General features: G+C 43.8%; 1 pseudogene; it reads left to right on the top strand.

Moving 5' to 3' along the window:
- Positions 1-11625: 11625 nt before the first annotated feature.
- LOC144820175 (xaa-Pro dipeptidase pseudogene) lies at positions 11626-12950 on the top strand (annotated as a pseudogene).
- Positions 12951-13382: the final 432 nt, after the last annotated feature.

Raw genomic sequence — 13382 nt, 5'->3', positions numbered from 1 at the left:
TCAGGGTTAACTGATTACATATTTGAGCTTTGTACTGTGTTTGTTCACCTGGATCATATGCATATTTGTTCTAACTTACACTCCATATAATAGACAGCTGTAAAGACCAGGATATTTGGAGTTTCAAGTGAAGACTAATTGAAAGCACTGTGTTCTATTACTACATGGGAAGAGGTGTGGCGCCGCGGCCAGGACGACTGACGCTGTACGCTCGGGGTCACGGTTCGATCCCTGGCTCCGGCGGCAGGTGTCTTCCCAGCACCATGCACCATGTGACTCTGGGCAATAGCTCACTTAATCTTCCCAACGGCCCCCAGCGCCGAGATACCCCTTCAGGGGTGATTCGTGCGCTATACAGGTACTGGATTCTCGATTTACATGTGCTACTAAATAAGATTTTTTTTATTGACAGCACCATGTGTTGTCATCACTCTTGCTATTAATTAGGAATCTTTTTGACTCTCTGTGTTTGTGTTATTGATTAGGAAGCATTTGATTCTTTGTTATTGATCAGGCACAGTGTATGTTTTATAGCATGGGTACTCACAAGCATTTCCCCAGGAGCCACAAAATGTGGTCTGTGGTGTGCCTGAGGGCTGCATTATTCCTGCATTGTGGGAGAGGGCTTTATGAAGGGAGGGGTTAAGGTGGGCATGATCACTAGCTTATAAGGTTCAAGTGTGAAAAGGAAGTAACTTGATTATTGAATTAGAATTAAATAGAATTGCACAATCTGAAACAAGAAAACCTAGGCTCAGTCCTGGCTTCCCTACTTGACCAAATTGTGTGATCCTAGACAATTGTCTAATTTCGCTTTGCTTCCTTTTTCTTCATTATAACATATAAGAGCACCTTGAAACACACAAGTTCAGGATATGTGCTGTACAAAACCTTCTCTCTTGTGTTAGATTAAAAAAACTATAATGTTGTCTATGTATAATAACAACCCAGACCACTCAGAAGTTTCTATATGATAGCTAATTTGCCTCTTAGTTGGCATTGTTTTCAGGGTGGGCAGAGGTATGGATGTTTCTAAGTTCAATTTTGAAAACTTCCCCCCTGTAAAAATAAGTCTGATTGCACTGATATAATCTGATGTACTAAGGTGAAATCTATCATATTTTTGCACGTTTGAGGCAAAATGTCTTAACAAAATAATGCTTTCCTAAAGTTAGGTGGTGCAGGACACATTATTTGCTTCGTCTCTTTTACTTTAGTTAGTATAAATAAATGCTTGACATTAATTTAACATATTTCTGAATGTTACTGTTTGATCAAGTAAACAGCGGCCCAGTGCAGTAGTTCTGCTAGTGGCCGCACGTGGAGGTGAAAGGGGCAGCATATATAGTAATGTAATATCTGGTTTTCTTTAAGCATGTAAACATTGTGTAAATTAATGATAAAGCCTGATTTACTGAAAGTGAAAATGAAAATACATTTTCAATAAAAGGAATAAGCAGTAGACATGCTGAAAAATGCCCACATGTTTGTGTTGAAAAATCTATAAGTGATGGTGAATGAGGGTTTTCTTTGTTGTTGGTTATGAAATGTACCCCACCCACATTTTCATAAAATGGGTTCCTCCCCATTTTACATAGGTACGTTTCACTTTGCGGCACAGATATGCTGGGAGACTCTCTTGTGATAGAACAACCCAATAATGATTGAAGGTCAATGTTTCAGTATTGGTGAAAAGCACATTATATTTACAAAAATAGATAGTAAGCATTTATACTCACTGGCTTCGGAAAGACAGGACACAGTGAACCTAAACAAAGTGGCAGCGAAGCAGGAAAGTCCACAAGTCCAAAGCTCATGAAACAAATCAGGGCTCTTCTAAGAAGGGAAGGGAAAAGTAACCCAAAAAAGAATCCCGAGAACAAGGTCAGCATAACAGGCATTGAGCCCAGAAAACAGATGAACTGTAAAGGTGGAAATAGTACAATATGACAAAGCCTAAAAAGGATCCACACAGAAAGATCAGAACAGCAGACACAGAGCCAAGAATGCAAAGGAACCGTAAAGGGGAAAGAGAACAAAGGTAAGAAATAGGAACCAGTGAATGAATTGGTTACAAGTGAAGAGCCAATACAACCTGGAAAGTTGCCAGACAGCATACTTAAAGTCTTTCTCATGTTTAAGTACTGCTTCTTCCTGATGTGACCCAAAAGTCCCATCCTTGACCTAAGCTGGCTTGCCACTCATGGTACCCCTTCTGCCACAGACTTGTCTGCCTCAGCCTTAAAGGAAAGGCAGAATATCTTCTGGATCATTTTATCAAGATCATGGATTAGAATTCTTGCCAATACAGGGACTGGAAAATGTTTACCCCTTTCTTTGAATTCCTTTAGTCTCATTGGGACTTTTCTCAATCAACTGTTTGTTTTGAAGTCGAACAATCAAATACACGTATTTTATAGTTGGAGACTGGATCCATTTGTCCTAGCAATAGAAGCTTTCTACACCTTTGGAAGGAGGCTCCCCCTTATGCCTTATTGTAATGATAACTCCCGTTTGGCCGTCACAAATATGGCTTATGGATCTGCTACAGATTTCAGCGGAAACTCCTCTAATACCTCTAATACTTCCAGATGTACATTATTTACTTCTCAACTCCTTGAACCAAACTAACAAAATTGTTTTGTTAGATCACTGTTAGCCTATGTGGTGGATAGTGTATGGCAAAACTGATCTGCATAGGGCCCTTTAAAACGTTCTGTCAGACTCATCAAATGTTCCTGTGCCACCAGAACTTCGAGGATTCACCACTCAGAGTACTCAACATGGTCTCGCTGGTGGATGGGATCAAACTCTAATCCCTTATAGGCAGATATTTTCCTAATAGCCGCGTTTTCTTGTCTTTTCCGGTATGTCTTACCAAATCGGTAATAAACGCAAATCAGAAATTTGTTTTAATCACAATTATATTGAATTGCCACTAAAATGATTTTTAGCTAAGCTTATATTGTTCCTTTACTTTATATCTTTTAAAAAGGTATTGAAAGTTAAAGCTTTGGTCCTAACAGCTTGGCACTATACTCCAAATGAAGTTCTGATTTCCATTACCAGAAGTACACAAACTTTAACTTGTTTAGAGGAGTATTCTTCCTTTCCACAACATCCAAAGTTTTGCCCTGGTCATCATTTAAAGAAATGTGAAGTCTGCACATCTTCTCTCTGATCATCCTTCACTCAGTAAATGAAATTGTTGAAATTGGGTTGTTGGTTGACTGGGGTGTGAGCTCTGGTCAAACAGCAACAACAATCCTAGTCAGGGCAAGACACAAGCAAACCCCCAAATTAATTCGGGCTCACCCATGGTAGCTTGGCACAGAGGAGTCAGACTTAACTTAGAGGCAATATGTAAAGTATTTGTGCAACACTTCAAACAGTAAAACAGTAAAAACACCACACAAAAAGATCCCACACCAAGTTAGAAAATGTTTACAAATTTAATAAATAAAACAAGACCACAACGATGAAAATCTAATCAGTAGAACCAGTGTTATGATTTTTTAAAAAACAAACTGTAACATAACACCTAAAAGCATAAAGCTCGAATTGTGGCTATCTGCTCAGGCTGGACTAGGTCAAATTCAAAAGTTCAGGCCAATTGCGATGGATCGCGGGTCGGATACAGTCCCAGATTAGTCCCACTGAAGGTTTACCTTCTCAACTTGTATGCCAAAAGAGCTATTTCTTGTGGAAGAAGACCGCCGGGAGCAAGAAGAGCAATGCTGGTGGTGGACGGCTTGGTGCGAGGAGGAGGCAGGGCATAGGCGGTCCAAACGGGCAATCAATGCTTGCTGTGTGAGGAGACTGCCTTGCAGCGGCTCTCACTGATTTTCACTATTAGCAGCAAGGCTCAGTTGTGAACATCCGCGTTTACTGTAGCAAAGAGCCCAAAAGCTTGAATTTAAGAGCTTAAGAGCCACATCCATGGCCCAGGACCTGAGAGGTGCCTCTTGGGAGTCAGGAACTTGCTGAAGCCGGTCCAGAAGCTGTTGGGGAACTTGTTATGCCCCTGAGGCTCAGATCAAGAGGCCAGCACACTAGCTTTTTGAATCTCTCTGGGATCCTAAGTTCAAGATGGAGTTGCAGCTCTAGTTCTTCTACCCTGGGCAAGAGGCAAACAGGTCAGCACAGCAAGCAGCACCTTCAGAGCATCAGTGGCAGTCCTTATAGCAGCACAGCAGTCCTTCTTCCTGGCAGAGTATCCACTGGTCCAGAAATGTACTGAAGTGGTGGTGTCTGAGGTCCTTCTTTTATACACTGGTGCCCTGGTTCTGGAATGTAGGAGAAGCTTCTAGACAGTGGCTATGAAGTGCAGATAATTCCCTACCTCTCCTGCCCTGGCTGCAAGCTGGCTGAAGTGACAATTCAGGGTAATTAGGCTCTTTGTGTGGAGACAGGACACAGCTTATTCAGGTAAAAGTGAGGCTAGACCGAGCTCATCTCTGGCATCCTGCTAGTGATGGCCCATCCAGTCACATCTAGTTTCCTATTGTGTGTGGCTGTGTAGGGGCAATATAGAAAGCCCAACAGTCAACTATATCCAGTCATGTGACCAGAGGCAGGCTGCAGGCACCAAATGGCAAAGGCAAGAAAATGCCAACTTTCTTAAAGTGGCATTTTCAGAATTATAATTTAAAATCTGACTTCACCATGAGTTAGGATTATAAATTAGGATTTCAGAGACACCAAACATAAACTTTTCAGCTCATCCCATTTGGAAATTACTCTTATAAAATTAAATAAGGCAAATCCAATGTTGTTCTATTGGAGAGATAGGTGTTGCAGTAGTGAAAAATTAATTCTAGAGATTTTACTGCTAGGACATGTAAAACTTAAAAGTGCATGTCCCACTTTTTAAATATATTGCACCCTGCCCTCTGGGCGGTCCAGGCCATCCCGTAGGGGTGACTCATATGTAAGGGAAATTTAGGCCTGACAAAAGGTTTATTTTGCCAGGTCGAAATGGAAGTTTAAAACTGCACATACAGGCTCTGCTATGGCAGGTTCGAGACATGTTTAAAGGGCTACTTAAGTGGGTGGCACAACCAGTGCTGCAGGTCCACTGGTAGCATTTAATTTACAGACCCTGGACACATGTAGTGTCACTTTACTAGGGCAGTGGCGTCACTAGGGTTGGTGTCACCCAGTGCGGGTAACTCATGGTGTCACCCCCTCACGACTTACCCCATGAATTCATCATTGACCTCCTCCGAGTCCGCCAGTGCCAAATAACGGGACCATACAGAATGGTTTCAGTGCTAACTCCCACATTGCCCCATCCCTTGTCACCCCCAGTACCCACCTCTCATTTGCCCCTATTCCTTCAAGGTCCGGGACTTGACAGTGGATGTTTATAAGACTTTGGAAAATGAACTGATTATAGGCTCAGCTCTTACAGTCTAGGATCTTGTAAGCTTTGACCATAAACATCAAACCTATCCACTCAAGTTATTTATACATGTCTTAAAGTCTCAGGGAATAGACAGCAGAGCTACCCTTTAGCTTATTCACATCTTAAAGGCGCGGGGGTGGGGAGGAGAGAAGAGGAACGCTATCCCTCATGTTACACAGCCTTTAGTCTTACAGGCTAAACCCATAAATAGCAGGGCTGCCACTTGAGCTATGCTATTTTACAGCTAGAGCACACAGACAGCAGAGCTATCCCTCATCTTCATAGAGCCTTTACAGGCTCAGAATACTTACTTGTAACAGGTAGAGCCAAAGATAGGAGTATAACTCCCACAGAATACACAGATACCACTTGCTAAGACCATAAACAGAAGCGTCATGCCTCAGGCGCTACAGACCACGCAGACTCAGGACTGATACCTTACAGGTATCGCACGTCATCATCAGGTGCTACAGATCATACAGGCTCGGGACAGATACCAACCACTATCACACAGGTATTGCACGTCATCACTCAGGTGATAAAGACCATACATGCCCAGGATTCGGACCATACAGTCAATGCACAGGTCATAGAGGCCAAAGCTACAGGCACAGTCAGAAGAGGTACGATTCAGCGGCGTAATGAAAACTGTGTGCCCCCGCCAAAGTAAGTAGAGGTAGGAGCCGCGATCCAGACCCAGTCAGGAGCTCTTAGCCTCTTAGACCTGATGCCAGCAGCGGTGCGTCCATTGGGGCGTAGGGGCGTAGCCCCACCAGCCACCATGGACGCATCGCGGCTGCCAGCCGTATCTAAATGAATTACATTACACGCTGAACAGTGAACAATCAGCCGCCGGGAATTGCCAGGAGGGGTGGCCTGCTGCAGCTTGAGTGACAGTCCACACACTCAGGCTGCAGCAGACCGTGACGTAGTGCGCAGTCTGGGGAACTTACAGTGCTCATGCTTGGGAAAGTTGGCAACTTTCTCAAGCATGCGCACTGTAAGTTCCCCAGCGGGACCCAGGGGTGCTTGTTCTTCGCCTGCCACAGTGCCACAGCCCGGGTCTCCAAAAGGCGACAGGGTGAGGGCAAAATGTGCCCCCCTAGCCAGGATTGGCTGGTCCACCGGCGCAGCATCGCATTGGATGCCGCGCGTGGGGGTGGCCCGGCATTCGTTGCTGCTGAGTGAGTCATAGAGGCGGGAAGTCCAAGGAAGGGGGAAGCCAGAGGTGTTCGGGACGGGGTCGAGAAAGGAAGTTTCGTCTGAGCAAGCTCTTCATGGCATTTCACGCCTCAGGAGCCAAGATACAGAAGCAGCCGCACTGTAGATGCTCACTTCCGGTAGGTGTTCTTTTGGAAATTAGTTTTTAATGCAATATTTCTATAGTATTTTTGTGCAATGATCTTTTTAACCCAATAACACGGCAATATATAATAATGTGCCGCAGATCACACTGTGGTCAGGCGGGGACACTATTAGTCTTCTTTACACAGCCCACCGCACAGTTTCTCACATTTCTGACGATACTAATACAAAAACTGGGAATGTAGAGTCGTGTGAGTCTGACGAAAGTGGTGTCTGCACGTGTTCGAAAATACGTAACCACACAGCGGGTCATTTTCAGAAGCTGGCAGTCAGTGGCACCGCTGTGCGATGAACGTGCAATAATAACCCAGGTGCGCACATGAGACGGCGGACACGTCAGACCGTGCCTCGGTGCCACTAAACAACCACAGTTATGTAATTTCCTCTTTGTCGAACGCTTATGTAATGAGGTCTTTACAGTCACTAATAGTTTATCCTCAGTTTCCTTAATTTACCTTTCGTTGAAGACAATTCAAATGAAAAGTAAAACTAAACAGGAAATTTATTGACTTTAAAAGTATTCTTTTTTCACAAACCTGTTTGTTTCTGTTTCTCATGCCGTCGTCTGCCAGCCCATACGTTGTCCCATAATGTCAATCTAACTATAATGAGTGTAGCTTACCTGTAAAAACTTCCAAATTAAGCACCACTCACCTATTGTAAAACTCTACTGAAAACGTCCATATAGTGAGCTCTCGATTTATAGTGAGTCCTTTTGTTAATGCATGAGCCTGCCTGTATGTGAAACATGTAAATGCAAGAGAGTGATCTCTTGGAGAGGGTGGAATGTCCCTATTGCTTCTGAGGGTTGTGGTCTCCTGCTACCCTTCACAGCAAACATGCACTCTGGGATAGTCTATGTCTACCCTTCTATAATTCTATTTCAAGCACTGATTCCAATACATTAAAAGAGATGATTTTGAGGAAAGAGTAAATCAGACTTTTACGTCAGCAATCATCATGCCACAGTGGGAAAGAAGGCAAGCTGTGGGGGTCACTTGACGGGGTCGAGAAAGGAAGGCAGTCTGAAGATATGTTAACAGTTTCGTCTGAGCAAGCTCTTCATGGCATTTCACGCCTCAGGAGCCAAGATACAGAAGCAGCCGCACTGTAGATGCTCACTTCCGGTAGGTAAAGTTAGCATAAGTATGAAAACATGGCCGAATGCCTCATATGTGTAAATACAGTGCTACGTGTGTACAAACTCTCTGAACAGGAGGCATAACATGGAGGTGAGGAAATCTCTTGGTCAATAGATGTGTTCATTGCAGGCATGGTAGTGCTGGTGATTGGAGGGACAGGGCTGGGCAAGGGAGGAGATGTGGGTGACTTTGTCAAGAAAATTATGTCTTTCCACTCCTAGGTATTCCCCTGCATAATGTATTTGTGTCATTCAATCAAACATGTTTATGTGTGAATAATAGAAAGCACATGTAGCTTATGTTATTATTTTCTTCGAAGTGATAGTCAAGCATTGCTTGAATATATTCACAGTATTTAATCTAAGTGCGGACTTTTTTGTCTTGTATTATTTATTATTGATTTTTGATGAGAGGGTTGTTAGCTATGTGTCTCGTTTATTGTTGTTCAAAAGAACAATGTCTTGCAGAATGAAAATAAGTGAAAAAGCATCATTGCAATCTCAGCTAATTGTTCATATCACCAATTATATTTTAGGGCTATTGGGAGGCACTTAGCCATTGCCTCTCTGCTGGTTGAACTTATAAGTGCCGCTGGCCCCTAGAGACAAGAATAGCAGGCTTTGCGTTTATATTGAAAACAAGCCATATTGTTCGAACAGGAATGCAGTTGTCAACCATCTCTGAAACTCGAAATAGTTTTTTTTTCTGCTGTGCTAGAATAAGCATAGTGCGTAGAAGTAGCAGAATAGGGTTAGAATAGTTCTAAATGTATAATTGCAATCATTGTTGGCGTTCTGTCTCTTGTTCACGCTTTCTGTAAATGTAACTGCTTCCATTTTATTTGTCTTTATTGTGATTGCAATTTGTGTGCTTTTAAATTTATGATTTTAATATAAATCTTTAAAATGCATTCCTCTAGACCTAGTGTTCTTGAGCGTGTTATTTCTTAACGAAAGTGGGTTTGAGCTTCCACTAAATATGCCTGTACTATCTCATGGGATTTATCGTTACCTGAAACACACTTCACTCGAATATTACTCAGTTGGTTGTGGGGTGGTTGCAGAAAAAAATGTTTTTTTTATTTAGGTTGACACATTTACTGAGTCCTTAGTCCCAGAGAGTTTAGAAAAACAAACTCTGCCATTCTAGTACAATCTAGAAAACGGCTCATTTGACGCACGTCTGAGGGGCATAGATTTTCTAGGCCCGGGAATAATTTTGGATGGCACAGTCAAGAGACCACATTTTACAAATAGTGAAGACATCTATCCTTTGTAATACTGGGCACCTCCTTCAGCTTAACTAGGTACTTCGATTTACTGTAGGTTTGTCAAGTGCTAGCCCTATAAAAGGTTTTTCTCCATTTTGATTTCTGTTTCTTGACTCTCATATTTGTTGATTCTGTTTATTGGAAATGGTGCAAGCTCCTATTCCGATAGGTCCAAACTACAGGGCACCAGTCACACACCTTATCCTTGGTAGGGGTGTACCTAACACGAGAGTGAGATAACGTTTGTTGTTAATGCATATGCTGCCTATCCTTATGAATGTTTTTACTCATGGGTGGAGTTTGATCCTTTAACCCCTTCGATGCTGATGACGGCCCCCAGCCGTCATGCATCACGGGGCTCGTGTGCTGATGACGGCTGGGGGCCGTCATAAACCTACCCACTTCGAAAAACTCCACACAGGCGCAGAATCGCGGCAGCAGCTATATAGTGAACTTGCGATTCTTATCTGCCTAACGCATCACATGCTTTACTGCTGTTTGCAGAGACGGTCGTTGCAGACTTCCCAGGCTCTGTTTCCTAATCGTTGTCAGGACAGAAATAAACGAACAGTAATTCTCTTGCTGCAGGAACACAAGCCACGCTGCTTGAAGAGGAGCATAAACAAATAAACAAACTTTTGAAATTTAAAGGCACCTTTGTTTAAAAGCTGTAATTACCCTGACCCCCAGTGTCAGGCCAGGTCGTCCTGAAAAATGCAGAGGCAACAAGATATAAACTACTGTCCCATAAGAGCATTGAATGGGATCTTCTGAAAGTGGAGTCCAGGGGTTTGACTGACAACCCCCCCCCCCCTTCTTACTCGGTAGCTAGCAAAACCGAGCTCGTGCTTCGGAAAGTCACCTTTTCTGATCACTTTCAGGTGCCGTAGTAGAAGTGATGAAACACAGGTGTCAGCTCTCACAATCCTTCTGTTGGGCAGGAGTATAGTGCCTCACGCCTCTGCACACACCTTCTAGGGTTACAGCGCTCACAATCCTTCTGTACGCCATACTTCCGGTACCCTCTGCCTGCCCGGCTCTAAGCCACAGCCCCCTACTCCCTGTCCCGGGAACCCCACCACTGCCCGTCACTTTCTCTGCTCTCTGCCCTCTCCTGCTCTCACCCGGTGCTTCTGGTGCCCTCTGCCTGTCCGGCTCTAAGCCACATTACCCTGCTTACTCCCTATCTCTACTCTTTGTCCCACTCTCACCTCCTGCTTCCGGTGCCCTATGCATGTCCGGCTCTATGCCACAGCACCCTGTCTCTAGTCTCTGCTCCGCCCCTGCTATCACCCTGTGCTTCTGGTGCCCTCTGCCTGTCCGACTCTATGCCACAGCACCCTGCTCCCTGTCTTTACTCTCTGCCCCCCTTCCCCCCGCTCTCACCCCGTGTTTCCAGTACCTTCTGCCTGCTTAGCTCTCTATGCCACAGCACCCTGCCTCTACTCTCTGCACCCCTGCTCTCACTTTTTAGTTATGTTTTATATTATTGTATGTGAAAGTTTTAACACATTTATTAGAACTTTCACAGGCAATAATATAAAACATAACTAAAAACTTAAAAGATCCCGAAGGCGAGACCTATTGGCTATGCCAATGCTTGTTCCACTTAGGGAATCCTCAGCGACTGAAATGGCTTTAGGCAAAAGAATGCAGCAGAACCACTTGTGACCTCTTTTGCAGCCCAGCCAAAAAACACAGTGCTAGCTGCAGACTTTTCTGTCAGAGAGCCTTATTGGGTCTTGTCAGTGCTCCTTAAATTCCTTTGTGTTTATGTATTATGTGCGCTGTGTGACTAACTATTCTGGTTGGCATAAAGGTGCCTAAAATTTGATGTCAAAATCACGGATATGATTTCTGAACACAGACAAAGTAAACATTTTGCGAAAGGGGTTCCTCATTGAACCCACACTCTACCCTATCCTTTCCAAGAGCTCCAGATGCCTTAACCCTCTCATCTTTTCCACTCGGGAACATTGCAGATTCTACTAGGTAGTAAATTCAGCCTGCTGATGTCAAATGTCTCCTGTAATCAATGTATTGAATCATGGACTACTGTGAGGGTTGCCGAATACACAACGTTTTACCCTCCACAACAAGTTAGATGCTCCAAGAAGGTTGTAATTAGGGCTAAGCAGGATATATTCTGAAATTTGCTTTTCATAGTGGTATATGACGCCAACTGTGTAACAAATAAGTTCTCCATTCGGGTATCAGTACCCAGCCATTGCAGTGCGAGAAACTCCATTTCCCTGAAAGCTTTCAGAGCAGTTTAAAAAAAATGCAACGAATAAGTTTCCTTTGCCTGCCAAATGAAACTTCCAGGCAGTAATTGTGTGATTACAGCATTCATGTTGCTGGCTGTGATTAACTGTTGAGTCTCGTTAAGCACCGCTGTGGATACGAAGATAGGGGCTCCGAGTTTGGCATGAGATGCAACCATGTGTAGAGGACCATACTTTTGGCTGGGGAATGAAACCCATAAGGTTCCAGTTGCGCTCTTTGCACGAAACAGAAACCGGCTTCTAGCAAGACTGAGAGCGAACAAAGATGTCCAGAAGAATTCCATTGTTATGCTGCAAGGAGGGGAAGAGACCCAAAGATACTGCACAGATACTGGGATTATTTTTCGCCAGGAGTCTTTCATTCATTGGACCTTTGGAGTAACAGAAGCAGACTGCTTCGGTGCTATTGATGTCGAAACAGGAAAATCGTTACTTTTTGTTCCCAAACTCCCCGAGAGCTATGCAGTCTGGATGGGAAAGATTCACCCACGGGATTATTTAAAAAAAAAGTATGAAGTGGATGAAGTGCACTATACAGTTGAGATTTCCAGTGTCCTGGCATCAAGGAACCCGTCCGTTCTTCTTACTCTGCGTGGCATTAATACCGATAGTGGAAATGTCTGCAAAGAAGCTTCATTTGAAGAAATTAGCCAATTTCAAGTGAACAACAAAATTCTTCATCCAGAAATAGTGGAGTGCCGTGTAATTAAGACCGACTTGGAGTTGGAAGTCTTGCGCTACAGTAACAGGATCTCCAGCGAGGCCCATAAAGAGGTTATGAAAGCGGCTAAACTGGGGATGAAAGAGTACGAATTGGAAAGCCTGTTCCTGCATTATTGCTATAAACGTGGAGGCATGCGGCACACGTCATACACTTGCATATGTGGCAGTGGAGACAACTCATCCATTTTGCATTACGGGCATGCTGGAGCCCCAAATGACAAGACCGTTGTTGATGGCGATTTGTGCTTGTTTGATATGGGAGGAGAATATCACTGCTATGGGTCAGACATCACCTGCACGTTCCCTGCGATTGGAAAATTCACTCCTGATCAGAAGGCCATCTATGAAGCTGTGCTTCATTCATCACGTGCTGTCATGAAGGCAGTAAAACCAGGTGTTGCCTGGCCAGATGTGCATCGTCTAGCAGACAGAGTTCATCTGGAAGAACTGACCAAAATTGGCATTTTGAAAGGCAACGTGGATGACTGGTGAAAGTTCATCTGGGTGCAATATTTATGCCACATGGTCTGGGACATTTTCTTGGCATTGACATGCATGATGTTGGAGGCTACCCAGAGGGAGTTGAACGGAGTACGGAGCCTGGTCTCAAAAGCTTGCGTACTGGACGGATTCTTCAGGAAGGCATGGTGCTAACAATTGAACCAGGAATTTACTTTATTGATCACTTGCTCGACCAAGCACTGGCAGACCCCGCACAATCCCATTGCCAGTGTAAAGTTCTAAACTTGCTAGATTGATTCAGACATTGGCTCTGAGCAGCCGTCTGTGTCTGGCGTTTCTTGCAGAGCTACAGTGTTGTGATAAACTTCTCCTATGCACAGCCTTTCAGCAACCTCTGAAATGCAAGAGCGCATGAATTGGTGAAATGCAGATGCTGATTTTTACAATGTGAACATTACTGAATATCTGTTTTTATAAGATGATCATCCCTCTAAGGTGATTCAGATATAAACTATGCATTCTGTGTAACTGCTTTCTTTGATTAACTGTCGATAATCACGTTCATCTGGATAGGCTGCTTCTGCTGATAGCACTCATAACGTTGTTGGAGGAGTTATTGCTGTGTGGGTTATGTGACGCGTTTGCAAAAAGGCATGAATTGTTATTTGTTATTATTATCATGTATGTGTTGACTTTGAGAGAAGGCGTCCAGTGTAGTTCACATGAAA

This window comes from Lissotriton helveticus, chromosome 2_1 (assembly GCF_964261635.1).
Source record: "Lissotriton helveticus chromosome 2_1, aLisHel1.1, whole genome shotgun sequence".
Lineage (NCBI taxonomy): Eukaryota > Metazoa > Chordata > Amphibia > Caudata > Salamandridae > Lissotriton > Lissotriton helveticus.
This window is presented reverse-complemented; position numbering and strand designations above follow the sequence as displayed.